Genomic DNA, 27,457 nt, shown 5'->3' with positions numbered 1-27,457 from the left:
ATTACACCTCAATATAAAGAAAACAATCCTCACAACTGGACCTATAAGCAGCATCACAATAAATGGAGAAAAGAATGAGGCTGTCAAAGACTTCACATTGCTTGGTTCTACAATCAACGCCCATGGAAGCAGCAGTCAGGACTTTAGATGATATATAGCCCTGGGCAAATTGGCTGCAAAATTTCAAGTGCTGAAGAGCAAATACTTCCCCTTGAGGACTAAAGTGCACCTGACACAAGCCATGGTGTTTTCAATCACCTTATATGCATATGAGAGCTGGACAATGAGTAAGGAAGACCAAAGAAGAGTTGATGCTTTTGAGCCGGGGTATTGGTGAAGAATGCTGAATGTTCCGTGGACTGCTAAAAGAACTAACAGGTCTGTCCTAGAGGAGGTGCAGCCAGAATGCTCCTTGGAGGTGAGAATGGCCAGACTTCATCTCACATACTTTGGCCATGTTGTCAGAAGGGACCATTCCCTGGAGAAGGATGTCATGTTTGGCAAGGTGGAGGGAGGTAGACAAAAGTGGGGAAGGCCCTCAATGAGGTGGATTGACACGGTGGTGGTGACGATGGGCTCAAGTGTAGCAAGAATTGTGGAGCTGGCTCAGGACTGGGCAGTGTTTCATTCTGCTGTGCATAGGGTTGCTATTGAGTCAGAGATGACTTGATGGCACTTAACAACAGCAATAACCAACTGGTGAAGTCCACATGTATAGCTGCCATTTGTGTTGTTGAAAAAAAGGTATTTGCAATGAATAAGTCATTGGTTTTTCAACATTCTGTCATGAGATCTCCAATGTTATTTCTATCACCAAGGTCAAATTTTCCAACTACTGGTAATTCTTTTTTGTCTCTAACATTTGCATTCTAATCAACAGTAATAATCAAAACATCTTGATTACATGTTGTTCAATTTCAGACTGCAGAAGTCTGAAATTTTCAGTTTCCTCATTTTTGGCTTTGGTGGTTTGTGTGTAAATTTGAATAGCAGTAGTGTTAACTGGTGTTCCTTGTAGGTGTATGGATATTATCTTATCAATGACAGCATTGAACTTCAGGATAGATCTTGAAACATTCTTTGTGATAATGAATGCTATGCCATCCTTCTTCAATTTGTCATTCCCAGTATAGTAGATCATATAGTTGTCTGATTAAAAATGACCCAAACAGGTCCATTTCAGCTCAATAATGCCTAGGATATTAATCGTAATGTGTTTAATTTCATTTTTGACAACTTCCAATTGTCCTAGATTCATACTTCATATATTCCATGTTCTGATTATTAATGGATATTTTCAGCTGTTTCTTCTCATTTTGAGTTGTGCCACATCATCAAATAGAGGTCCTGGATGCTCTACTTTGTCCATGTTATTAAGGTCAGCTCTACTCTGATGAGGCAGCTCTTTCTCAGTCATATCTTGAGTGTCTTCTGACCTGAGGGGCTCATCGCCCAGCACTGCATCAGACAATGTTTCAGGGCTATTCATGTGGTTGGCCAGTAATATATCAGACAGTATTTAGTGCTTATCTTAAGGTTTCCCCTGGTCAATTCTTTGAGAAGTTTATGGCCTCTTCCTTCTGAGTATGTCTCAGTTTGGAAGCTCTGCTGAAACCCTGCTGGCATTTTAAACACCTATGGCACACCATCCAGCCTCACAGCAACATGCAAGCCCCCACAGCATGACAAACTGGCAGACAAGTTTGTCTCCCTTAGCTTCCTGCCTCGTGCTCTCCATCTTGCTTGTTCCAGATGTAGGCCAACTGCCACTTCCCACCTGGGGTCTCTCTTCCGCTTATCTGTACTGGCCGTCAGCCCTGGCTGCCACTTAGGTCTTAGGGGATCCTTATGGAAAGAAAAGGGAAACCTGCTATGAAATCACATATTAATTTCCTAGTCTGACATCTCCTCTCCATGCTCTGTTCATTCAGCTGAAGCGTTCCTACTCTAAGTCTTCTTCCTTGACCCCAGAGCTCCTTGGGTTCCTCTGCTTCTAAGGCATTTTACAAACCCCCCTATCATTGTACTTATCACATGGCATGTGTTTAGTGTCTTCCTCATTAAGGTGTAATCTTATTTGTATTTCTAGCATTCTGACTACTGTCACATCATGCACAGGTGGGTTCTTGTGAAGCCTTGGGGCACATTGTTGAACAACTTGTAGTCCCTGTTCAAAAACTGTACATGACCCTATTGATGTAAGACAATAGGAACTGATATTTGCAACTGTGGTTTTTTGAAGAGGTAAGTTTCAAGGACTGTTAGACCTTAAACATGAGAAAATAAGGTTGAAGAAGTTTACTTTTTATTCTTTTATTCACTAAAATTATCACACACGTGGAAAGGGGAAATGATGGCAGTCAGGACCAACAGAACAGAGGCTTTTACTCTTAGAATGTAAAGTAAGACTGAATGTCATTTGAAATTTTATCTTGAGGGAGTAGGGGAGGGTAGATAGTAAGAGCGGAAGAGAGAGAGAAATTCTGAACCATATGAAGTCTAATGTCTAAGTGAATCCTTTTGGAAACAAAGTGCTGGGAGTGCTCATTCTCACAGCAAGAAACAGGTTCCAAGAGTAAAGATCAGGGCTTTGAACCTCACTGTGAAAGGCGACTCTTGCCAAATCAAAGGGTATGAAAGGGCTGTAGTTCTGCTCTTCAACTCTAGCACTGATCAAAGCCTTTATTTGCTTCTGCTCTTTCAGAGAGCAAGCTATGAACAGCAGATTAGTGCTCTAATCCCCATATCCTCTGCTCATCCATTCCAAATTTAGAGAACTAATATTTCCTAACACCAACAGGATGCACAGCCAAACTACACCTGAACTTTCCTTCAATATAATAGTCTCCCACTCACTTGCATACCAGTGGTTTATAATTGGCTATCAAATGAACATTTGTGATTCTTTCTGGATAGAGGTCTGTAAAAACATCTTTGTCATTTAAAGGAAGCCTGATGTATTTAAACAGTAGCAAAATAGAAACAAACCCACAGAAAACTGGCAAAACAGAAAAAAAAAATTCTACTTCCCCACCTAATTGGCCATAATAGCTCTGTCAAATAACTGTAATGGGACCTGCTTTAGGTTTAACTCTCTTTACAGATTTATTCGAATGCTTTCTTTCCCTAGGATTAATCCTCCTTTCTATGCCCCATCCATCTTTTCTGTGCTCTCTAATTCAGACATCCTAACCCTTTAGGCTATTTCCATTTTCTCTTAAGGTGGCACTTGTGGAGTGGAGGAAAAGAGGAGGAACTGTAGGATGGACAACATGCCTGGAGCAGGGAATGGAGGAGAGAAATAGGAGTGGAAGTCAGAAAGTTAAGGGGAAGGAGAGAATCATGCAAGGTCTTCTAGACCAAGATAAGACTTTGGCTTTTACTCTAAGAAAAACTGGGTGTGTTAGCAGTGTTGTGATAGATGTCTGACATTATCTGAATAATGTCATAAAAGGAGTGCTTGGGTTGCTGAGTTGAGGATAGTCTCGTGGGGGATGGACAGACAGGGGGGCTTGCTTAACATTGTCAAGGTGAAGACACTGTGGCAGCACCAGGGTGGTGGTAGAGGAGCTGGAGTGGTGTGTTTGCAGTCTGGACATATTTTGAAAGTAAAGCAAATAGAATTCCCTAACAGATTCTATTTGAGACATGAGAGAAAGAAATATCTAGGATACTACAAGGACAGAAGGACTTCTGGTGGCACAGTGTGCAAGGCATTTGGCTGCTAACCAGAGGTTGATGGTTCAAACACAACACCCACTCTGCAGAAAGAAGATGGGGCAATATACTTCTGTAAACACTTACAGCCTTGGAAACCCAATGGGTGGTCACTATAGGTTGGAATCAACTCAACAACAGTGGGTTTTTATTTTATTTTATTTTTTTGTCTTAATTTTTGTTTTTCTTTATTGTGAATTGGGTGAAAGTTTACAGAGAAAATTCATTTTCCACACAGCAGTTCACATACACTTTGTCTCATGACCATGACTACAATTTATGCCAATGCAACAGCTCTGCTTCCGCTTCCTCCTGATAGTTACCTCTTCCTTGTGTACATCCTTCCATGCACTCCTGCCCCCTGAGCTGTCTCCCTGTGCATAAACAGCCCTTCTTTCTCCCATGATTGTTCTCTCCAAGGAGTGTATCTACCTCAGGTAAGTGTTCAACTTATATGCCTGTCTTTTGTTTGGTTGGAAGCCACAGGTGTGGGTTCAATTCCAGACCTGAAGGGCATCTAGGGGCCATAGTCTCAGTGGTTCCACCAGGCTCTATCAGACCAGCAAACTTGGTCACCTCCCTTTTTTTTTCCCAAATGATTCTGGGTTTTGTTCCACATTGTTATCCCTCTTTATCCAGGATATACTAAACAGATACCCCTCTAGGTGGTTGACAATGGTAGCCAGGCACCATCTAGGTTTTCTAATCTCATTGTCATACAGGCTGTGAATCACAAGGTGTACCAGTCACTAGGACCAATTGTTTTCATGAATCTTTGGTTTTCTTCATTCTTCTTTGCTCTGGATGAGGAGAGACCCATAGTTGCATCTAGATGGCTCCTTGCAAGCTTTTAAGATCCCAGTCACTACTCACCAAAGTAGGAAGTGGAACAATGTTTTGTGTAGTGTGTTATATCAATTGAGCTTGATGTCCCCTAAAACTATGGCCCTGAGTCCACAGGTTCAACTACTTGCTCCCTCTGGGTAGCTGGCTGTGACCAAAAAATGACTACAACCTTGTCTCTCGTCCATTCTATTATATACCTGGGAATTCCTATGTTGTTGTTGTTATGTGCCATCGAGTTGGACCTGACTCATAGCGACCCCTCCTTGGGTTTCTGAGGCAATATCACTATGGAAGTAGATTACCCAGACTTCCTTCTGAGGAGTGGCTGGTGGGTTTGAAGAATTCCTATAGAACATACAAATACACCTGTAGAACCATTGTCTGACAACCCTATATATGGTGTTGGTTATACTCCCCGCTGCCTGTCCACCCATCTATCCACCTGTATACCCATATTTGCCTTCACTGACAACGCAGTACTATACGTGCAAAATGGTTCATCTTTGTTGTCTGCACCTCTATGCACCTCTCTATGTCTTCCTCTTCCTCAATGTCACCATGTTGATCACTCACATTTGGTACCATGCCCCTCTCTTCACCCAAACCAATACTTATCTCTACCTATCTAACAGTGTTTCCCTACCCTCCCGTCCTACCCCTGGTAACCAACAAAGAAAATTTCCTTCCATAGTTAAACCTTTCCTTCACTTTTAAAATAACAGACTAATACAATATTTGTCCTTCTGGGATTTCACTCAGCATAATATCCTCCTAGTTCTTCCATGTTATGTGGTGTTTTGCAGATTCTACATTATTCTTTAGTGTTGCATGGTATTCCACTGTGTGTATGTACCATAGTTCAGTTATCCATTCCTCAGTTGATTGACAACTAGGTTTTTTCCATCTTTTGGCTATTATAAATAGTGCTACAATGAACATGGGTGTGCATATGTCTGTTCTTGTCATGGCTCTCACTTCTTTATGATATATACCTAGTAATGGAATGACTGGGTCAAATGGTATTTCTAATTCCAACTCTTTAAGGAATTGCCATACTGCTTTCCACAGTGCTTGTACCATTTTACAGTCCCACCAGCAGTGTATGAGAATTCCAATCTCTCCGCATCTTTGCCAGCATTTATTATTTTCTATTTTGTTGAACTTTGCTACTAGTGCTTAGGCAAGATGCTATCTCATTGTTGTTTTTGATTTGCATCTCTCTAATAGCTAATGATCGTGAAGCTTTTCTTCATATGTTTGTTGGCTACTTGAATATCCTCCTTGGTGAAGTGTCTATTCATGTCTTCTGTCCATTTTTTAATTGGATTATTTGTCTTTCTGTTATTGAGGCATTGGAGTTTTCTATAAATTCTAGAGAAAATTTCCTTGTCAGATATGTCATTGCCAAATATATTTCCCCAATCTGTAGGTTCTCTTTTGACTATTTTGGAGAAGTCTTTGGAAGCATATACAAATTTAATTTTGAGAAGGTCACATTCATCTAGTTTCTCTTCTGATTTTGTGCATTTTGGTTATGCTCCATAGTCTATTTATGCCATATATTGTTGTTGTTGTTGTTATGTGGCCTCAGGTCGGACCCAACTCATAGTGACCCCTCCTTCGGTTTCCGAACCAGTATCACTACAGAAGTAGATTGCCCCATCTTCCTTCCGAGGAGTGGCTGGTGGTTTTGAACTGCCAGTCTTCTGGTTAGCAGTCAAGTGCCTTAGGCACTATGCTACCAGAGCTCCCATGCCGTATATTAGGACCCCTAAATTTGCCCCTAGTTTTTCCTTGAGGAACTTTATAGTTTTAGGTTTCACATTTAAATCTTTGATCTGTCTGGAGTTAGTTTTTGTGTTTGTGTGACGTACAGATCTTGTTTCATTTTTCTACAAATGGATCTCCAGTTTTGCCAGCACCATTTATTAAACAAACATTCTCTCCCCATTTGGTGGATTTCAGCCCTTTGTCAAAGATCAGCTGACCATAGGTAGATGAGTCTATTTCTGGGTTCTCAATTCTATTCCATTGGTCTATGTGTCTGTCATTGTACCAATACCAGGCATTTTTTACTACTGTGGCTGTATAGTAGGTTTTGAGATCAGGCAGTATGAGACCTTCTACTTTGTTTTTCTTCTTCTATAGTGCTTTGCTTACTCCAGGTCTCTTTCCTTTCCATATAAATTTAATGATCGTTTTTTCCATATCCTTAAAAAATGTTGATGGGATCTGGATTGGGATTGCATTGAGTGGATAGATTGTTTTGGGTAGAATTGACATTTTCACAATGTTCAATCTTCCTATCCATGAACATGGGATGTTCTTCCATTTATGTAGATCTCTTATGGTTTCTTGAAGCAGTTTTTTATAGTTTTCTTTGTATATGTCTTTTGTGTCCCTGGTAAGATTTATTCCCAAGTATTTTATTTTTATGGTGGCAATTGTAAATGGTATAGATTTCCTTATTTCTTTTTCAGCAATCTCTTTGCTGGTGTAGAGAAATCAAACTGATTTTTGGATGTTGATCTTGTATATTTATCATGATATTTCTAATTGGTCCAGTTGTGAAGATTTCTGTTTTCTTTACATTGAAGTGTAGTATATACAGAAGGCTATAGTCTTTGATCTTCATCAGTAATTGCTGCAGATCCTCTTTGTTTTCAGCAATCAAGGTTGTGCTATTTGCATATAGAAGGTCATGGATGATTCTTCCTCTAATCCAGATGCCATGTTTTTCTTCAGGTTGTCCAACTTCTTGGATTATTTTCTCATCATACAGATTAAATAAATATGGTGAAAGGATAGAACCCTGACACACACCTTTCCTGATTTTAAGCCATGCAGTATCCTCTTGGTCTGTTCAAACAACTGCCTTTCATTCTAGGCATGGGTTCCACATGAGTTCAATGAAGTGTTCTGGAGTTCTGATTCTTCACAATATTAACCATACTTTGTTATGATCCATACAGTCAAATGACTTTGTAGAGTCTATAAAACACAAGGAAACATCTTTCTTGTATTCTTTATTTTCAGCCAAGATCCATCTGCCCATCAGCAATGATATCCCTCATTCCACACCCTCTGCTGTCAGTCTCTGCCCTGCTTGAACAAGTGTTACAGCTCTTTAGATCCCCTGACATGTGTCTGAAGACATCACACTCTGGTAGGAAGCCTCCTTCTCAATATATATGGTTTCATTTAATGTCTATAAGCTAATTGATATTGATACCATACATTTTATTTATTCAATGCCTCATATTTGAACTATCAGTGACATATACAAATGTCTACTCAACATCTCCATTTGGACTTCTTACAGATGTTTCAAAACCAACATATTAAGAACATAAAATATAAGAGAAACACTAATGCTCACCTTCCTCCAGTGTTCCAAATCTCAGTGAATAGCACTATCATACTTGCAGTCAATAGCCTTTCCTCTCATCCTCTTGTTTCATCTGACACTATTTTCTACTTGTTTGATCTATTTCTAATATCATTTGAATCTGTCAAATTCTTTCCTTTTCCATTGCTACCATTGAATGCAGATTACTATTGACTCCTTGCTTAAACTACTCCAGTGATTAAGATTCTGTATTACAGGCAATAGAAACCAACTGTAGATGACTTAGAAAAATAATCTAAGGGTAGATTTTGAATATGTAACTGATGAGAGAACACTGGTGAGGTAGTTTTATAACATCAACAGAAAACATGGAAGATAAGACTGTAGATAACAAAGCCAAAGTCACTTCAAAATCACTTCCTTCAGATTCATAGTTCTGTTTGGGAGAATTTGGTTGGATAAACATAGGTAATATGACCATATCCTAGCTACTGGGGATGGGCATATGTGGTGGTTATGTTTGTGTGTAAACTTGGCTGGGCCTGGTTGAGTGGCAGGGAAGCTGGTGGTAGTTATTCCTCATGAAACTGGCAATCAACTCCATGGTGAGATCTACCACAAGAAGCTGAGTAGCTGCCTTTGGGATGTGGTCTGCTTCCTGTATATAAGGAGAAGTTTTGAGCATGGTCTCTAGCCTATGGCATGCTTGGACCCTGCATGTAGCTGTGTTGTTGTTCAGTAGCCTGCTATGCTCTGCTGACCTTAGCACTTAAATTGGACTTAAATTAATGGCCTGCTGTGTGGTTTGGTAACATCGGCCTGTGCCTTTTTACTTGTCAACCTTGGGCTTGTCAGTCTCAGCAGCCAGTAGCTGTCTGAGTGGAGAAAAGCCTCTAGCTCCAGTGGGCCAGGAGCAGGAAGCAGAGCTGGAGCCCAAGGTTGAGGGGCTTTCACCCAGCCCCTAGAGGCTGGCACTTTGAACTTGGACTTGAAGCCTCCAAACTGTTAGAGAATAAACTCCTGTTTGTTCAGGCCATCCCGTTTGTGGTGTATGTTCCTGTCAAAGTGGCACTAGGTAACCAGAACAACGTAGAAGATTAACTTTGACTTTAGATTCACCTAATAGGGCTTTTCTACAAATTAGAGTGAATTTTGATGTTGGGCTGACAAAATGTTCATGTTACTGCCATCACTGCCAATTTAGTCTCTATGGTAGAGTAAAATGGCCTCAATTTCTTTGTTTCTCCTTTTGCAGAGAAATGTAGTCTGACTCTCCTCCCAATGAATATGAACTAGCCTCCCTAAGTGCCTTAACTAATGCTGAGCCAGTTTCTAGGTCTTCTAGACTTTTCTTATTTTTTGGAAAAATGTGTTCACTTTTTGAACCCCAAAGCTATAATGCTGTTAGAAGCCCTAGCAATGTAGAAAGGATAAGATGTCATTTACAAAGGGATGGAGGAAGATATAAAAGGAAGAGGAGCAGTGAGGAGAGGACACTGGGGATGGGGAAAGGAGGGGACTCTGAATTGCATTCACATTGTCTAAGTTCCTCCGAAAGGTAATACTTTTTTCTATCCCAGAGTCTTCATCTATATTGTTCCCTTTCATGGAAACATTTCTTCCAACCCCTCAGAATTTTTGCTAGGTAACTCTTACTTATTCTTCAGATCTTATTTTAAATATAACTTTTTCAAGAAAGCCTTTCCTTATTTCCCAGGCTACATCAGTCTCCCACGGCCTCTGTATGTCTCTGGCAGTATAATAATTACATTATATTACATAATTTGCTGTGAAAGAGTTTCTTTCTTTCTTCCTTTCTTTCTTCTTCTTCTTTTAATCATTTGTCTTTCATATTAGAAATACAAGTTTTACAAGATTTTGTTGTTAGGTGCTGTCAAGTCATCTCCGACTCATAGTGACCCTATCATGCACAGCAGAAAGAAACACTGCCCAGTCTTGTGCCAGCTCTGTGATCCCTGCTATACTTGAGCCCATTGCCACAGCCACTGTGTCAATCCACCTCTTTGAGGGCCTTCCCCTCTTTCGTCAACTCTCCATGTTACCAAGCATGACATCCTTCTCCAGGAAATGATCCCTTCTGATAACATGACCAAAGTATGTGAGATGAAGTCTGGCTATTCTCACTTCTAAGGAGCATTCTGGCTGCACTTCTTCCAGGACAGATTTGTTAGTTCTTTTAGCAGTCCCTGGTACTCTCAGCATTCTTCACTAACAGCACAACTCAAAAACATCCACTCTTCTTCTATCTTCCTTATTCATTGTCCAGCTCTCACCTGCATATGAGGTGATTGAAAATACCATGGCTTGTGTCAAGCACATCTTAGTCTCAAGGAGACATCTTTTCTCTTCAGCACTTGAAAGAGGTCCTTTGCAAACGATTCGTCCAGTGCTGTACTTTGTCTTATGTCCCTACTGTGGCTTCCATTGGCATTGATTATAGAACCAAGCAATATGAAGTCTTTGACAACTTCAATCTCTTCTCCATTTATTGTGATGCTGCTTACAGGTCCAGTTGTGAGGACTTCTGTTTTCTTTATACTGAGATGTAATCCATACTACACACTGTAGTCTGCAATCTCCATCAGTAAGTACTCCAAGTTATCCTCACTCAGCAAGCAAAGTTGTGTCATCAGCATATCACAGGTTAATGATTCTTCCTCCTATCCTGATGCCATGTTCTTCATAAAGTGCTACAAATTTACCTTTCACTATATCTATAGTGCCTTGCCCAGTTTATCTCACATCATAGACACACAATAAATGTTCATTAAAAATTGATAGTGGAAAAACTGACCTAATAATAATGCTATCATTTTATAAAATGACTTGGTTTCTGAAATTTAAAATACTTGTGACACAGTTTCTCAAATTTTGTCCGTTTATATTACTAACTTTAAACTTTTGCCTATCAAAAGTACTAAGAGGTGATTTTGGGATATTATTAGTGCCTGTGATGGTTATGTTTGTATGTCAACTTGACTAGGCCAGGTTGAGTGGCTGGGCAGCTGGATGTAGTATTCCCCATGATGAGACTGGTAATCAACTCCATGGTGGAATCTACTGGGAGCAGCTGAGTAGCTGCCTTTGGGATGTGGTCTGCTTCCTGTATATAAGCAGAAGCATTGAGAATGGTCTCTATCCTATGGCATGCTTGGACCCTGCATGTAGCCGTATTATTGTTCAGCAGCCTGCCATGCTCTGCCGACCTTGGGACTTACAATGGACTTAAGTTAATGGCCTGCCATGTGGTTTGGTAACATTGGGACTGTGCCTTTTGACTTGTCAACCTTGGGGCTTCTCAGCCTCAGCAACCAGCAGCTGAGTGAAGAAACGCCTCTAGCTCCAGTGGGCTGGGAGCAGGAGGCAAAGCTGGACCCCAAGGTTGAGGGGCTTTCACCCAGCCCCTAGAGCCTGGCACTTTGAACTTGGACTTAAAACCTCCAAATTGTAAGAATAAACTCCTGTTTGTTAAGACCATCCCATTTATTTCTTGTCAGAGCAGCACTAGGTAATCAGAAGAGTACCCAAATTTCAGAGTTGTCATTTAGATAACATAAAGTAATTCATGAAGGGTCTAGGTCAGTGACTGGCACGTAGCAAGCACTGAGACTTCTTTTTCCAAGATTCAACAGTCTCTTTTCAGTCATCATTCTTGAACTCTTCATAATTCCAGGGCGTCAATCAGCCTTTTCTTCCTAAACACTCCCTCCCTTAGATTATCGTGCCTCTCCTAACTCTTTGACCAACGCCTTTTTTGGGGGTGGGACAAATAGTTAAGCATCAACTACTAACTGAAAGTTGGTGGGTCAAACCCACCCAAACTCATCTTGGAAGAAAGCCCTTACAATCTGCTTGTGAAAGTCACAACCTGGAAAACGCTGTAGAAGTGTTTTACTCTTCGCATGTGGGGTCATCATGAGTTGGAATCAACTCAACAACTTCTCTGGCCACTTTTCTGTGTTCTTTGCTGGCTTCTCATGCAGTTCCTACATCTAAAGTTTTGGTCTTCTGAGATATAGAGGTTGATTCTACTAATCTTTGTAAATTTTCCCCCAAGAACTCATTGGATATGGTGATCTCTCTAAATTGGTCTAGGTATCCCTGTATGAATAACTTCATATATAAGAATAAGAACAAAGCCAATTTCTTTGATGCAGAATTCAAATATATCCCAGATTTCTACTCTCTCCAAGTTGCTGTACCACTCCATTTCTGACATGGGTCACTCTTCATGCCCTCAGTACTCTACTCTCTCCCATTTGGGATCAATAATTCACTTCAACATCTCAGAGAACCCACAAACTGTCCTTACAATTAAGTGGTTTATTAAGAACCAGGGTAAAACTCGGGACCATGATCAGGGTCAGGAAGCATGTAGGCAAAATCCCCCTCCTTCAGTGGAGGTCAGCTCTCTCAGCCCCTCCTGGCTGTGCAGAACTTCTCCTGGCCTCCTGAGAACATACTCCTCTTGGCTCTGCCATTGGCTGGGCAGCTGGGCCCCTTTCTGATCTGTCACTGTCTTCAGTGTTGCTGCCCTTGTTTTGTGTTACATCTCTTTTAGGAGATTCTTTGCCTTCTCTCTCTCTTTCTTACTCCTTCATCTTTCTGTTTTCTTCCTTCGCTTCTCCCTGATGTTTCTTTTCCTGCTTTCTGTTTCAAAAACCTCAGTGGGGTTGGCTGCTTGTATATACAACTCCCTGTCAATTTCAAGACATGAGATTACCATCAGGGCCATGAAGTGACCAATTCTCTTTTGGTAGGTCAAAGACACTTCTTTGCATTGTAGGCTAAAATTTATCTCATTTGCATAGTCTATTGACAAATTGCAGCAACGTACATACCAATTACAGGGCAGGCTGCAGCCCAGGGACAGAAAAAAGTACTATATCAAACCAAGTTGTTTATAGCCTACCCAGGAAATATCAATTAATCTGGACAAATGTAACAGACTCTCTAGGGTAGAAAACCTGGGCAAAGGCAACTTCTCAGGGTTTAGGGGAAAAAAATTGTCTCTCAAACTATTTTTCCAAAGAAGAAAGGCAAAAAGCACCATAACAGAACTAATTTCACCATAATCCGAGATGATTGTGTTGTAAGTTGTCTACAGACCACACTTATCAAAACAGAGATATCATCTATCAATCAGTGACTCTCAAACTTCAATGTGCAGATGAATCACCTGGGAATCTTGTTAAAATGCAAATCTGATTCAATAGGTCTGGGGCTTGAGATTCCAGTCTCTAATAGACTTTTTGATTCCATTGCTGCTGGTTCCATGGACAACTCTTTGAGTAGTTATGTGAGGCTATATGAAAACCATAGTGAAGTCATGGGTAACATGGAACAACCAGTTGGAATTAGTTAATGTTTTTAAACCTGTGATATTATTTTAATTTAATTAATTTCAACAAACAATTATTTAACCCAGACAATTTCCCAGGATAGATTAAAGATGAGTAAGATGCCCCATGCACTCAAAAAGCTCACATTCTAATGGACAAAACTAAGGAATAAACAAATCAATGTGAGAAATATATTAAAAGTAGAATACAAATGATTGATTTAGGAACAGAAGAAGTTGACAACTCAATTTGGGACAAGTAATTTGAAACACATTGGTGATTTATTTTGTTTTCTTATCCTATATATTCCATTTCAACTGAGTTATTGGAAATGAGTAATTTAAATAATTGGTGTGACTTCCATATTCCATTTTTAGAATGAACTCTGCACTTCTTCAGTACTCCTGTGCATTATTGAAAACACTTCAGTTGTTGTTGAAGTCCATTTACCTCTTTTGTTTTTAGATCCAGTTGCTGTTTGATCAATTATTTCTGTGTTCAAGTTGTTAAATCCTTTCCAATCTTTATAGCTAGACTTGCACTATTAAAACAACATGGTGATAGAAAAAAAGATGAAGATGGATGGGGGCTGAGGTCCAATTCTTGATTCAGTAGCTTGGCCTTTGAAGGAGACCTTTGAAGGAGTTTGAAGGCCTTTGAAGGAGAACTTCTCTTTTCTTGTTTGATACTTACTCAATGGAATGGGCCTTTTTTATTAGAGGCAAGTAGGGCCTTCTATTCACAGTTAAGATATAGACCCACATTTCATCTTTGTGTCCACCATTAACATTGTTACACTATCTTCTGACTGCTCTAGGGAATATTCATAATATTTTTAAAGTTCTTCTTCTCTAGCATAAAACTTTCCTCAAGCACTTCTAAAACATCATTTCTCCTGAGATGATGCTAATTAAATATGCTTCTGGTTACTAGCTAATCATTACCTTTGGAGTTCCCAAAATGTGCTAAGTATCAGCCAACTCTAACACCAAATTTTTATCCACAGTTTATTAATTTTTTTTAACTTGAAACTGATTTTTTTAAGTCCTATTTATTCCTACTTAATTTATTCATCAGGATCCACATTGAGAAACTTTGTAGAAAATATAGCAAAACCATATTTCCTGTCTTCTAAGAGCTTTCTGTGCCTTACCCTATCTAATTTTTCTAAACAGGTCAATGTTTTAATATAAAGAATCTCTTGACCCTACTCTGTAAGAAACACTTCCTTCTCCTACCCCATGCATCTACTAGTTTTTTATCGCTCTTGAATAAAATTAGGATTTATTTGCATGCTCAAATAAATTTTATTTATTCATTTATTCTGGTGCTTTTTGCACAGACTAGCCAACTCCTTAAAACTCATGTCTTTCTCTGAAAGTCCTCTGAAACCAAAAACCAAACTCATTGTTATTTACTTAATTCCAACTAATAGTGACTCCCATTGGGTTTCCAAGGCTGTAAATCTTTATGGAAGCAGACTGCCTCATCTTTCTTTTGCAGAGCAGCTTGTGTGTCCAAATCACGTACCATATTGCTAACGGTCTAATGCTTTGTGAACCTCAGTTTCCTCATCTATAAAATGAGACTAAAATATAGGCTACTAAGACTGCAAGAGTGCAGCAAGGATTCAGACATACAAGGAGGTTTATCTGGTATATACCAGGTATTCAGTAAGTGATAACTATAACTATTACATTATTGCCCTATGAATCAGTTTATATCCAGCACCTTCTGCATTATTTCTTTATCTTTAAGGGAAGAGATTTTTAAACTCATAAACATAACTTTTAAAACAGAACTGACTTCTGATGGAGATCATAAAGTCTCTGGTCACATATCTTGTTCAAAATAGTTCATTAGCTACTTTCAATATTATTTTTGTCATTGTTAGGTTCTGTCACATTGTCTCTGACTCACAGCAGACCATCATTATCACTACTTAAATACTATAGTAACTGTTACCTAGATTAATGCCTCTGGATATTTCTGAAGGTAGTAGGAATAGAAAAATCCAATCAGAAAAACGAAAACCAAAGAAAGCAACAGTAATTTCCTGCAGTCAAGAGTGAGTGATACCAACACTGTTTTGCTATATTTATCTCAATATCGCTTTCTGTGTGGTCCTAAACTAGTTCTTTCGTTCATCTGGGCAGTCAGAAACTCTCCACTTGGCCTAATAAAATAAAAGGGAAAATTGCAGGGAAAAGAAATATCAAGACAGTAATCTGTTGGTTTAGATAGATCAAATACCTGCCTATATTGTTTATGGGAAATAAATGCCATCCCTCCCCCCCAAACTTTGCTATTTTCTAAAATGGATCCACTTTGAGATGTGATTTTTTCTCCCAAGTTGGACCAGTTGGATTCCATTTATCATAATTGTGATGGATAGTGAGTGATTTGTTTCATTACGTTGTTAATGGCTGTAGTGGGAACATTTGAGCTATTACATGAAAAACTGTGGTTGTGTTGTTGTGAAGCTTCCAAGGATAGAATTTTCTCTTCAGTCTTTGTTTCTGCAATAGGCTTTCTTGCCCCTAACAGGGATACACACTGAGTTTTAAATGTTTTTCTGCTTGGCTTGAGAGAGTTTGCTTTCTTTTCTGTTTGTCATTGAAAAGTCCAGTGTGTGTGCACTTTCCAGCTATCCAGGACATGAAAATGGCATAGCAATATAAATGCTGGAATCTGAATAAAATTACCATTCCTGATAGATGACTGTTGGGGAAAAAAAACCCTAAAAAGAGTGATAACACCTGCATCAGAAAAAAAATGAATACAATTCTTATGACTATTTTTACTTGGTCAAATATCAACTCTTACATGTCAGGGTCACTTCTAAATCAGTAAAAGATGAGCGGCTCCTACTCCAGAGGAGACAAAATACTTAGGAACATAAAAAGCACTAACAAAGGGGTTAATTTGGCTTAAATCTTACATTGGGAAATATAATCTTAAATTTTGACTTTACCTTAATGATCTTTTAATCCATCCACTTGATTCACAAACTGGAGCTCATATTGAAGAGAAAAGAAAACCCTTCACTGTTCAGTCTCTAAAAAAACATCAAGTACGGTTGTATACATTTTTAAAAATTAATCCAGATGCCATAAAATGTAAGTCATAATTAGCTGACTATCCACCCTTGAATCAATGACAGTGGTGGTTACCAACAGAGAGAAAGAGAGGTATCATCACATCTGGGTCATTTTAAAGGTGATTTTAATATTCTTGCTAACCTTCATCCCTAAGGGTATAAAATCTGCCTAAACTCAAGCACTGACATCCACCACCGTTTTGAATCCAAAATAATTATAATTACTTTCCCAGTAGTTTAAATTTTCAAACTAACTTACACACATACCCGAAATTTGCTAACAAACAAGTAACAAACTCTCAGAGGAGGATAATTAACTAGTAACACCTTAAATTTAATAGTCCTTCCTCTTCTCCTAAGATTTTATTGTGTTTTCTTACAGATTATTTCATCTACATTGGCATCATCATTGGGAGATTGGTCAGAGGCTTGGTCTGTTGTTCCTGTTTTAGAAATGAGGAGAGAGAGAAAGCAAAGCGGGTGACTGACTGAAGGCTGGCTATGCAATCAGTAGGACACACACCTTACCCTTTCAGCTTGTGCTCTCCCCTTACACTACTGGGATAAATAAGCCCAGTGGGTGGGTGCTTCTCCTTCCTTGAAGGACATGCATATGCATGTCTTTAAGTCTGCCATGGATATTGACATGGGATGCAATGTTTTGAAAGGAGAGGGCAGCTAAACAGAATGATCAAGACAACTGAAAGAAAATAAGAAATTAAACAATTGAAATGTCTTCTGTCTTAAAAAGAAAGAGAATAAATGAAACAGATAAGATGAAAATAAAACAAGAGAACAAAACGCATGCAAAATGAAAAATGCAATTGTTTTTGTATCTTCAAATGTTGTACTTATAGGATGGGACAACACACAATTTAGCTTGTTTGGGTTTAGTCTTACTAATATCTTCTACAGAGTAATTTGTTTTCAGAAGAAGCCTCACTGCAATGCTCTTATTGTAATAATGGGAATTTATGCACATGAGTATTTGTGATCACATCACAGAACAGTTTTTGGAGGAACTATGGGGGAGGGGGGAAATGAACGTTTAAAAATAGGAATGAATGCTGAAACAAATCTCTAAATTCTCAGTCTACTGCTCCATCTATATACAGACACACACACATGCACACACAATTCCAAAGTGAATTGCCTTAGTTGGGCTAAGTGCTTCTCCAGTGAAGAACAAAACTTGTGAGTGAAAAGCGACACAATGCATAGAAAGCTTGCATGGATTTTTTGATGAGAAGGTGGCTGCCCCTGAGATTGGAAAACGCAGCTCCAGCAGGCCCAGACCTCTCTGACCATATTCACTTTGCTTACTCAGGAGCAGACAGTGACAGGCAGGGACTTCGGGGGAGGGGATGAATCAAAGTCCCTCTTACCCTGTGTCTCTCTGTTAGAATTGCTGTCAGCCTGGTGAGCTGACATGAAGTAGGGGATCAATCCAGTAGACACACGATGAAAAATGTAAACAAGGATAAGCCCTCCGTGGGTGCACTCTCTTTCTCTCTCTCTCTTCCTCTTTCTTCCATCTCCTTCTATCTTTTTTACATAAAATCCAGTCATTTCAGAAGATAGATTTTTTTTTTTTTTTTTCCTGTCAGGAATGAAGGAAAGCTCAGACCTCAAAGTCATTTAACAGTAGGTTCCACCTTAGAACCCAGCCACCCTGCTTTAAGTAAATTGCGTATGGAGATTCCAAGATTGTGTTACATGGAGTGTGCCAATATCAGTGCACATATTAGATCACTCCAAATATGAATACCTGTGGGGAAAATGATGGCAAAGTCACAGCTTGAGTACATTATTGCAAATAAAGCTTATTGAAGTAGCTGAACTAATAGGTCCATGCACCAAAGTTTATGCGCACAAGTCAGCTGTCACTGGGTAGGTTAAGGGAAGCGTAATATTCTAGTTATTTCTCTAGTGGAAGGAACATTAGCTTATTCTCTCCCTTAATTGATATTCTGCAACTGAATCAAGCACTGCTGATTGCTGACCAGCTCACACGTTCCCCATATGTCTCCAGATTGCTAAACTCAGAAATGGAGTCCCTGCAGCCCTGAGTTACTTTGAGGACAGGCAGTCTCAGTACCGGTTGCTAGACTATTTGATCCTATAAAGAACAGATGAGAATCAGGAGTATGGTTAATGTGTATCTTCACAGTCACATCTAAAAACTATTGTCCTATTTTAGGGTGCAGCTCAAGTATTCAAACCAATTTCACCTGATAAACAGTGAACTGGATTATCAATTAGCAATTTAAGCTTGCCAGACCAGGAGAAATATGCTTGCCAAGAATTTTATTTTCTTCTTCTATCTTTTGTCCTTCATGATGAATTCCCATACCTATTAGCTTATGAACAGTAAAGCAAACTTACAGATATAGTTAGAGAAGATAAGCCTCAGATTAGAAAAATGTACATATTTTAGTCCTCAATTGTTTATTAAAAGTTGAATTGCTAAAAGTGAAAAACAAAATTCAGAATTCCTGTCATCATAGACTCAAGAGCAAAAAATGTAACTTCTTCCACCACAAATAAAGAGATACTAGCATTTTCCATTTTGCTTTATTTTAGAACACCCTATAAAATATAATACTAAAAATACTCCAAAACTGCAAGTTACCATTTTAAGGTAATAGTATATATCTCCCTGTGTGAGATGCTTAACTTTTTTACCATATTAATCTTCCCAATAGTTATATAATACAGGAACATTTTTAATTCACATTTTACAGATTAAAGAGCAAATGTTTAGAGAGAGGGTCAGTATCTTGTTCACTGTCCCACAGTCCATCTGTGGGAGAGCTGGGACTTGAAACTAGGCCGTCTTATACTGGAGCCCGAATATAACTTCACTGTTATATTGATTCTGTAGTAACATTAAGCAAATTCAAATGATTGAATGTGGTGATATGTTTCATGCACTTTCAAAATTAAAAATCTTTATTAAAATAGGAGAACATTTGCTATATTTTAAACTCATAAATCCTTTACAATGGAATATATCCGACATTGCTGTTAATGACAGACTGAAAAGTAACATGTATATGAATGTATTTAGTCAAATAAAAAAAGGACATACTCTTTTACCAATCTCTTTTTTTATGATTTAAAAAGGTAAGAAGATTCTAGATTATTAAAGTAATTATGAGTCTTGTTTGTGTTTACATTTGCTGTTGTTGTTGTTATGTGCTGTCAAGTTGGACCCGACTCATAGCAACCCCTCCTTGGGTTTCCGAGGCAGTATCACTCCGGAAGTAAATTGCTCCATCTTCCTTCCAAGGAGTGGCTGGTGGGTTTGAGCCACCAGCCTTCTGGTTAGAAGTCAAGGACCTTAGCCACTATGCTACCAGAGCTCCCAATAGTAAGATAATTATGCTGACCTGCTGGGGACATGCACATAGATAAGTTATGATGATGGATCATGGGTATGACTACCTATGAGATCTCCTTGATTTTTGCAGGGAATACTTCAAAAGTAAAGAATATGGCTTTCTCATAGGAGTTAAAATACTCTTTTATTTAATTAGTTTGACTTATTGTCTCAGAGAAAGAATTCTCTAGTTTCACTCATCAAGAGAAAACCATAATATCCTTGGTATTCACAGTAGCAAGGAAAATCACCATTTTCCTCATGGGAAGCATTTGGTGAAAACTGCAAGTAATTTCTCAGTAAAATCTGATTTGTTAAAGTAATCTTTAAAAAAGAAAAAGGAAAACCAAACTACAGAACAAAAGACATGTCATGTGATTTAATGATCTCAATATTTAAACATTTAACATATTAACCTTCTTTTCTCGTTAAAATAAATGAGAAAGACCTCCTAGATTGAGGTGTCACCACAAAACAGAATAAATTGTTGTAAAATACTTGGGAGGAATTATGGTGAAAATTTTCAGGAGATACAGATCCCTTCATTTAATTTACTGTCTTGTGCTATTCTAGCAATCATTCTACTCCTCCATGATGAGATTGGGGCCATGTGCCTTGCTCGCTTGTTTTATACAGTAGCATTTGAACAGAGCTATCACTTACTGCATGTTTGCTCTGTGTCTCAAGGAAATAAAGCAGAGAAATGAGTAATGCTTTATTACCACCGGAGCCTACTGAAAAGCAAATAATATTCTCAAGACTGGAATGAAATCTTACTGAATGTTGGTGAAGGAAAAGAAAAGAAACGTAGAAAAAAGATTTCCAGAATTTTTTTTTAAATTAGGCAGATGGCTGAAACCAAATCAAAGGAAATGTTTCAAAAGTGCCATTTTAAATAAAGTATTCCTTTTCTGTTTATCAATTAAACAATTAATGCACAATTCTGTTCTTTGCAGCTGTGCTTGTTAGGATTGAGAATTTGTTATTATTATTATTATTATTATTTTCTTCCCAATAAAGGCAGTCTCCAACTTACAAATGTTACAAAAATTCATTTGTTAGATGGTCATGTGGGACCTAGACTGCCCTTTCCCAAAGAATCAATCATAAATTACTGTTTGGTTTTTAAGGCTGATCCACATAAACTTATTTAAATTATAATGTTCCTCAGCTATACACCTGTAAATATTAGCCTGAGATCTGAGACCTGGGCTGGGATAGCTCATTTTGAACAGGAAGAAGTAATAACAAGAGGCTTTCTTTCCTGGGCACAGGCAGCTCAAGGATATGGTCACTATGTTTTCGGAATTGAAAAATGGGGGACATGCCCAATAAAGGTATCTTCTCTTTATGATCAAAATAAAGGTGACATTTGTTTTTCCCCCAGATGACTCTGCAGAGAGAAGTCCCTAGGTGGTACAAACTGTAGGGTTGGTGTTTCAAAACCATCCAGTTCTACTCCAACATGTGGTGTAGCAATGAGTCAGAATTGACTCCATGGCAACTTTTTTCTTTTTGCAAAACAAACAAACAAACAAAATTGTACTGCTATATAGGGATAAATGTTTAGAATCAGTACTACCCCAGGAAATCTAGTAGATCTGGATGCTCTGCACTAACAACCTTTTAGGAGAGAAGCTTGGTGTTTCTTTTCTTTGTTTTGTTAGCTCAGGTAGTGGTAGGAAGCCCAGTAGGCCATTGTAGCTGACTAAGGAGTCTGCAATAAAATCATGTCATAAATTCTAGAGAGGAGGAACACTTTAGATCTTAAGTGGCAGAAATTTCAAAACTTGAGCTCTTGGCAAGAGAGAGGGAGGAGGCTGGATACTTGGGTAGATGAATGAGTGCATAAACTAGGGGGCTATGGCTCAAGATCTGAGATGAGATTAGGAGAAAAGAGGATGAGCCTGCTCAGGGTCATTACTTTTAAGCTGCTCTTGCTATACACAACTCCTATCTTTTCTCTTCTTCAAACTTTATGGATTATCTTAAAAGCACTAAAATTTTAATAATAATATGATCCATGAGAGAAGCATCGAGTTTAATTGGGGGAGGGATTATTATCGAAGTTCTATAAATATGACAGGTAGTAAGATAGTTTGTTTTCTTTTTTTTTCATTTTCATTTATTCTTTATAATCATTCTGTGAGAGAGTTGTTCAAAGAAATGGCTAAGCTGACATTGAACCTAGATCTTTTCTGACTACCTCATCTTGTTGCTTTAAACCATGAATGGTTTCTAAATTCAACTCAGTTCAATTTAATTCATTTATAAACTCAAAAAGTGTCAGATGAGTATGTAGGGATACTGGAAACTGTCCTAGATATTAGGACTAGAGAGAACTAACTGATGAAAATAAAATATTACACCTCAATATAAAGAAAACAAAATACTTCACAACTGGTCCAGTAAGCAACATCACGATAAGTGGAGAAAACATTGAAATTGTCAAGGATTTCACTTTACTTTCATTCACAATCAATGCCCATGGAAGTAGCAATCAAGAATTCAAATGACATACTACATTGTGTAAATCATTGGCAAAAGACCTCTTTAAAAGGTTAAAAGCAAAGATATCACTTTGAGGACTGAAGTGCCCTTGACCCAACCGTGGTATTTTCAATCACCCTTTAGCATGTGGAAGCTGGACTATGAATAAGGAAGACCAAAGAAGATTTGATGACTTTGAATTATAATGCTGGTGAAGATTATTGAATACACTATGGACTGCCAGAATACTGAACAAATCTAAATTGGATAAAGTACAGCCAGAGTGCTTCTTAGAAATGAAGATGATGAGACTTTGTCTCATGTACTTTGGATATATTATCAGGAGAGGCTAGTCCCTGGAGAAGAACATCATTCTTGGTAAAGTAGAGGGTCAGTGAAAAAGAAGACTATCAATGAGATCTATTTATATAGTTGGCTGCAACAATTGGTCAAACATATCAACAATGGTGAGGATGTAGCAGAACCAAGAAGTGTTTCTTTCATTCTGTTGTACATAGGGGCTCTATGAGTTGGAACTGACTTGATAGCACCTAACAACAGTTAAGATGATGTTTGGTGTTTGTGTCAGAATCTAGGAGAAGCCACAGAGCTCAGAGAGTTAATAGCAATGGTGTACAAAGGTTAGATTTAGGCAAAGGAAGAAGAAAGGGAAATGGGAGAAGTCACATAGTAATTTATTAATGATTATATTTGAAATCTGTACTGATGGTTGTAGTCGTTGATCTTCATCAGTAAGTGCTTCGAGTCATTTTCACTTTCAGCAAACAAGGTTGTGTCATCTGCATATCATAGGTTGTTAATGAGTCTTCCTCTAATTCTGATGCTGTATTCTTCTTCATATATTTCAAGTTTTTGGATTATTTGTTCAGTATAAGGATCAAATAAGTATGGTAAAAGCATGCAACCATGACACACACCTTTCTTGATTTTAAACCATGCAGTAGCACCTTGTTCTATTTGAATAATTGCCTCTGGGTCTATGAGCAGGTTCCTTATGGGCACAATTAAGTGTTCTGGAATTCCTGTTCTTCACAATGTTGTCCATAACTTTGCTATGATCCACACAGTCAAATGTCTTTGCATAGATAATAAAACACAGGTAAACATATTTCTAGTATTCTTTGCTTTCAGCCAAGATCCATCTGACATCAGCTGTGCTATCCCTTATTACATCCTTTTCTGAATCTGGCTTGAATTTCGGGAAGTTCACTGTCAATATATTGCTGCAACAATTTTTGAATGATCTTCAGCAAAATTTTACTTGTGTGTGATATTAATGATATTGTTTGATAATTTCCACATTCTGTTGGATCACTTTTTTTTTTTTTTTTTTTGGAAGAGGCACAAATATGGATCTCTTTCAGTTAGTTGGCCAGAGTCTTCCATTTTATCAGCATAAACAAGTGAGTGCCTTTAGCCCTGCATCTCATTGTTGAAACATCTCAATGGATACCTCATTAATTTCTGAGACCTTATTTTTCACCAGTTCCTTCAGTGAAGCTTGGGCTTCTTCCATCAATACCATCAGTTCTTGATCATAAAATGGTTGAACATCAACGTATTTTTTGCTACAGCGACACTGTGTTCTTTCTATCTTCTTTTGAGGCTTCCTGCATCATTCAGTATTTTCCCCATAGAATACTACAATGTTGCAACTTGAGGCTTGATTTTTTTCTTCATTTCTTTCAGGTTGAGAAATGCTGAGCATGTTCTTCCCTTGTTTTTTTTTTTTTTTTTTTTTTTTTTTGCAATTTTAAAGAGAAGACATGTATTGTCTCACAGTTCTGAGTCTGTTATTGTTGTTAGATGCTATCAAGTTGCTTCAGACTCATGGGGTACTTTTGGTTTTCTAAGTCCAGGTCTTTGCACATTTCACTATAATACTTTACTTTCTCTTCTTGAGCCACCCTTTGAAACCCTGTGTTCAACTCTTTTATTTCATCATATCTTCCATTTGCTTCAGCTATTCTCCATTCAAGAGCAACTTTCAGAGTCTCTTCTGACATCCATTTTGGTCTCTTCTTCCTTTCCTGTTTTTTAAATGAACTTTTGCTTTCTTCATGCATGATGTTCTTGATGTCATTCCACAGCTTGTCTGGTCTATGGTTATTGGAGTACAATGTGTCAAATCTATTCTCCAGATGGTGTCTAAATTCAAGTGTGATGTGATGAAGACCAGATTTCACTACTCATGGCCTTATTTTAATTTTCTTCAGTTTCAATTTGAACTTGCATGTGAGCAATTTCTGGTCTGTTCAACAGTCAGCTACTAGTCTTTTCTGACTGATGATATTGAGCTTCTCCACTACCTCCTTCCGCAGATGTAGTCAACTTGATTCCTGTGTATTTCATCTGGTGAGGTCTGGCATTGTGTAGTCCCCATTTATGTCGTTGAAAAAAAGTATTTGCATTGAATAAGTCATTGTTCTTGCAAAATTCTATTATGTGGTATCCAGCATTATTTCTTTCACCAAGGCCTTTTTTCCCACCTACTAATGCTTCTTCTTTGTTTCTAACTTACTCATTCCAATCATCAGTAATACATTTTTTATTACATGTTTAGTCAATGTCATACTGCAGAAGTTTGTAAAAATAATCAGTTTCTTCATCTTTGACTTTAGTGGTTGGAACATATATTTGAATAATAGTAGTATTAACTCATCTTCCTTATAGGAGTATGGGTATTATTCTATCAATGACAGCATTGTACCCAGGACAGTTGTTGAAGTATTCTATTTGATGAAGAATTCCACATCACTCCTCTTCCATTTGTCATTTCTTGCATTATTGACCATGTGATTGATTCAAAATGGCCAACATCAGTTCATTTCAGCTCACTAAAGCCTAGGATATCAATCTTTATGTGTTCTATTTCATTTTTGACAAATTCCAATTTCCCTAGATTCATACTTCATACATTACACATTCCTATTATTCATAAATGTTGGCAACTGTTTCTTCTCATTTTAAGTTGTGTTACATCAGCAATTGAAGGTCCCAAAAGCTTTACTTTAGCTATGTCATTAAGGTCGACTCTACTGTGAGGAGGTACATCTTCCCCAGTAATATCTTGAGAGCTTTCCAACCTGAGGCGCTCACCTTCCAGCACTATATGTGTCCATGGCCTGGCACTAAATCAGACAATGCATTCCTTTAGGTAAATCTGCTGCAAAAGACCTCTTCAACGTGTTAAAAAGCAAAATTGTCACTTTGTAGTCTATGGTGCATCTGACCCATACCATGATATCTTCAATTACCTCATATGAATGTGAAAGCTGGACAATAAATAAGAAGACATAAGAATTTATACATTAAACTATGTTGGTGTTGGTGAAGGATACTGAAAATATCACGGACTGCCAGAAGAACAAACAAATCTGTCCTAGAAGAAGTACAACCTGAATGCTCCTTAGAAGTGAGAATGGCCAGACTTTATCTCAGGTACTTTGATCATGTTTTCAGAAGAGATCGTTCCCTGGAGAAGGATATCATGCTTCATAAAAAGAGGGTAAGAGAAAAAGAGAATGACCCTCAAGGAGATAGATTGACACAGTAGCTTCAATGATTGGCACGAATTTAGAAAAGATTGTGAGAATAATGTAGGACCAGGCAATGTTTCATTCTGTTGTACATGTGATCAATATGAGTTGAACCAACTCGATGGCTCCTAAAAGTGACAACAATAATACATGACAATTCAACCACTTATCCATCCACCCCTCCACAAATACTAATGGACAAACTGTTATATTCCAAAACTCTTCTAAGCTTTATTGATATGGTGTTAAACATGTAAAGAATCCAGTCTTCAGAAGTGAGAGAAACAATAAATAAGTAAACCAAAAATAATCAAGTTAAGAAAGTGAAAACAAAGGAAGGAAATGTTAAAGTAAGGAATCTCCAAATTGGAATGTGTGTGTAGGAAACACTAAAATTTCTTTATATGCAATTTGTGTCTATACATTACTAATATTTACTACAGAGATTGTCATTGCCTTGTGTGTGGCGTGCACAGTAGAGTATACCCTGTGTCCTGTGGGAAAAGTGGAATTGCTGAGTCCTGGAGGGTTGGCGAGCCTTTCTCTCTCTTGTTTGTGCACCTGCACATCTTTCTGTAACAGATTTCCAGGATAGGAGTTGATTAAACTAGGCTTACATTATCCAAGATAAAGTAAAAGAAAATAAATTGCCATTGAGTTGATCCAATTCATGATGACCCTGTCTATGTGTGTTAGAGTAGAACTGTGCTCAATACAGTGTTCCTTGGCTCTGACCTTTCAGAAGTACATTGCCAGGCTTTTGTCTTGAGGCACCTCTGGGTAGAATCAACCCTCCAACCAGTTCCAGTGGTTTAGCAGCTGAGCATGTTAATCATTTACAACACTAAGGGGTCCCTTTACATAAAATTGACCTCATAAAATGAACAAGTTATGAAAAAAGTTCACTGAAAATACACCACGGATGGAAGATACCACTAATAAAGCAAGCACAGGTAAACATAACCATGGGAGGATTGACACTTTGGACTTCTTGTATGTCAACCTCTTTTTCGATAGGTATTGTTGTTGTTGTTAGGTACTGTTGAGTCATTTCCAACTCACAGCAACCTTATGTACAACTGAATGAAACACTGCCCATTCTTGTGCCAGCCTCACAATCCCTGTTATACCTGAATCCATCATTGCAGCCACTGTGTCAATGCATTTTGTTGAGGGTTTTTCCCTTTTTTGTTGACCCTCTACCTTATCCAGCATGACATCCTTCTCCAGAGAATGGTCCCTTCTGACAATATGACCAAAAGAGGTGACACAAAGTCTTGTCATTCTTCCTTCCAAGGAGCATTCTGGCTGTACGTTTCCAAGACAGATTTGTTACTTCTTTTGGCAGTCCATGTTATTTTCAGGATTCTTTGCCATCATCACAACTCAAAATCATCAACTCTTCTTGGTCTTGCTTATTCACTGTCTATTTTTTGCGAGCTTATGAGGCAATTGAAAATGGTATGGCTTTAGTTAGGCATACTTTAGTCTTCAAAGAGACTGCTCTGTTCTTCAGCACTTGAAAGAGGTCTTTGTAGCAGATTTGCCAAATGCAATATGTCTTCTGATTTTTTTTTAATTTTTTTTTTTATTGTGATTTGGGTGAAAATTTACAGAGCAAATTCACTTCCCATACAGCAGTTCACATAC

The sequence above is a fragment of the Orycteropus afer genome, unplaced genomic scaffold, assembly GCF_000298275.1.
Source record: "Orycteropus afer afer isolate SDZICR_OR568_19922 unplaced genomic scaffold, OryAfe1.0 scaffold00087, whole genome shotgun sequence".
NCBI classification, from domain to species: domain Eukaryota; kingdom Metazoa; phylum Chordata; class Mammalia; order Tubulidentata; family Orycteropodidae; genus Orycteropus; species Orycteropus afer.
The sequence above is the reverse complement of the archived record's forward strand: the minus strand, read 5'-3'. Positions refer to the sequence as shown.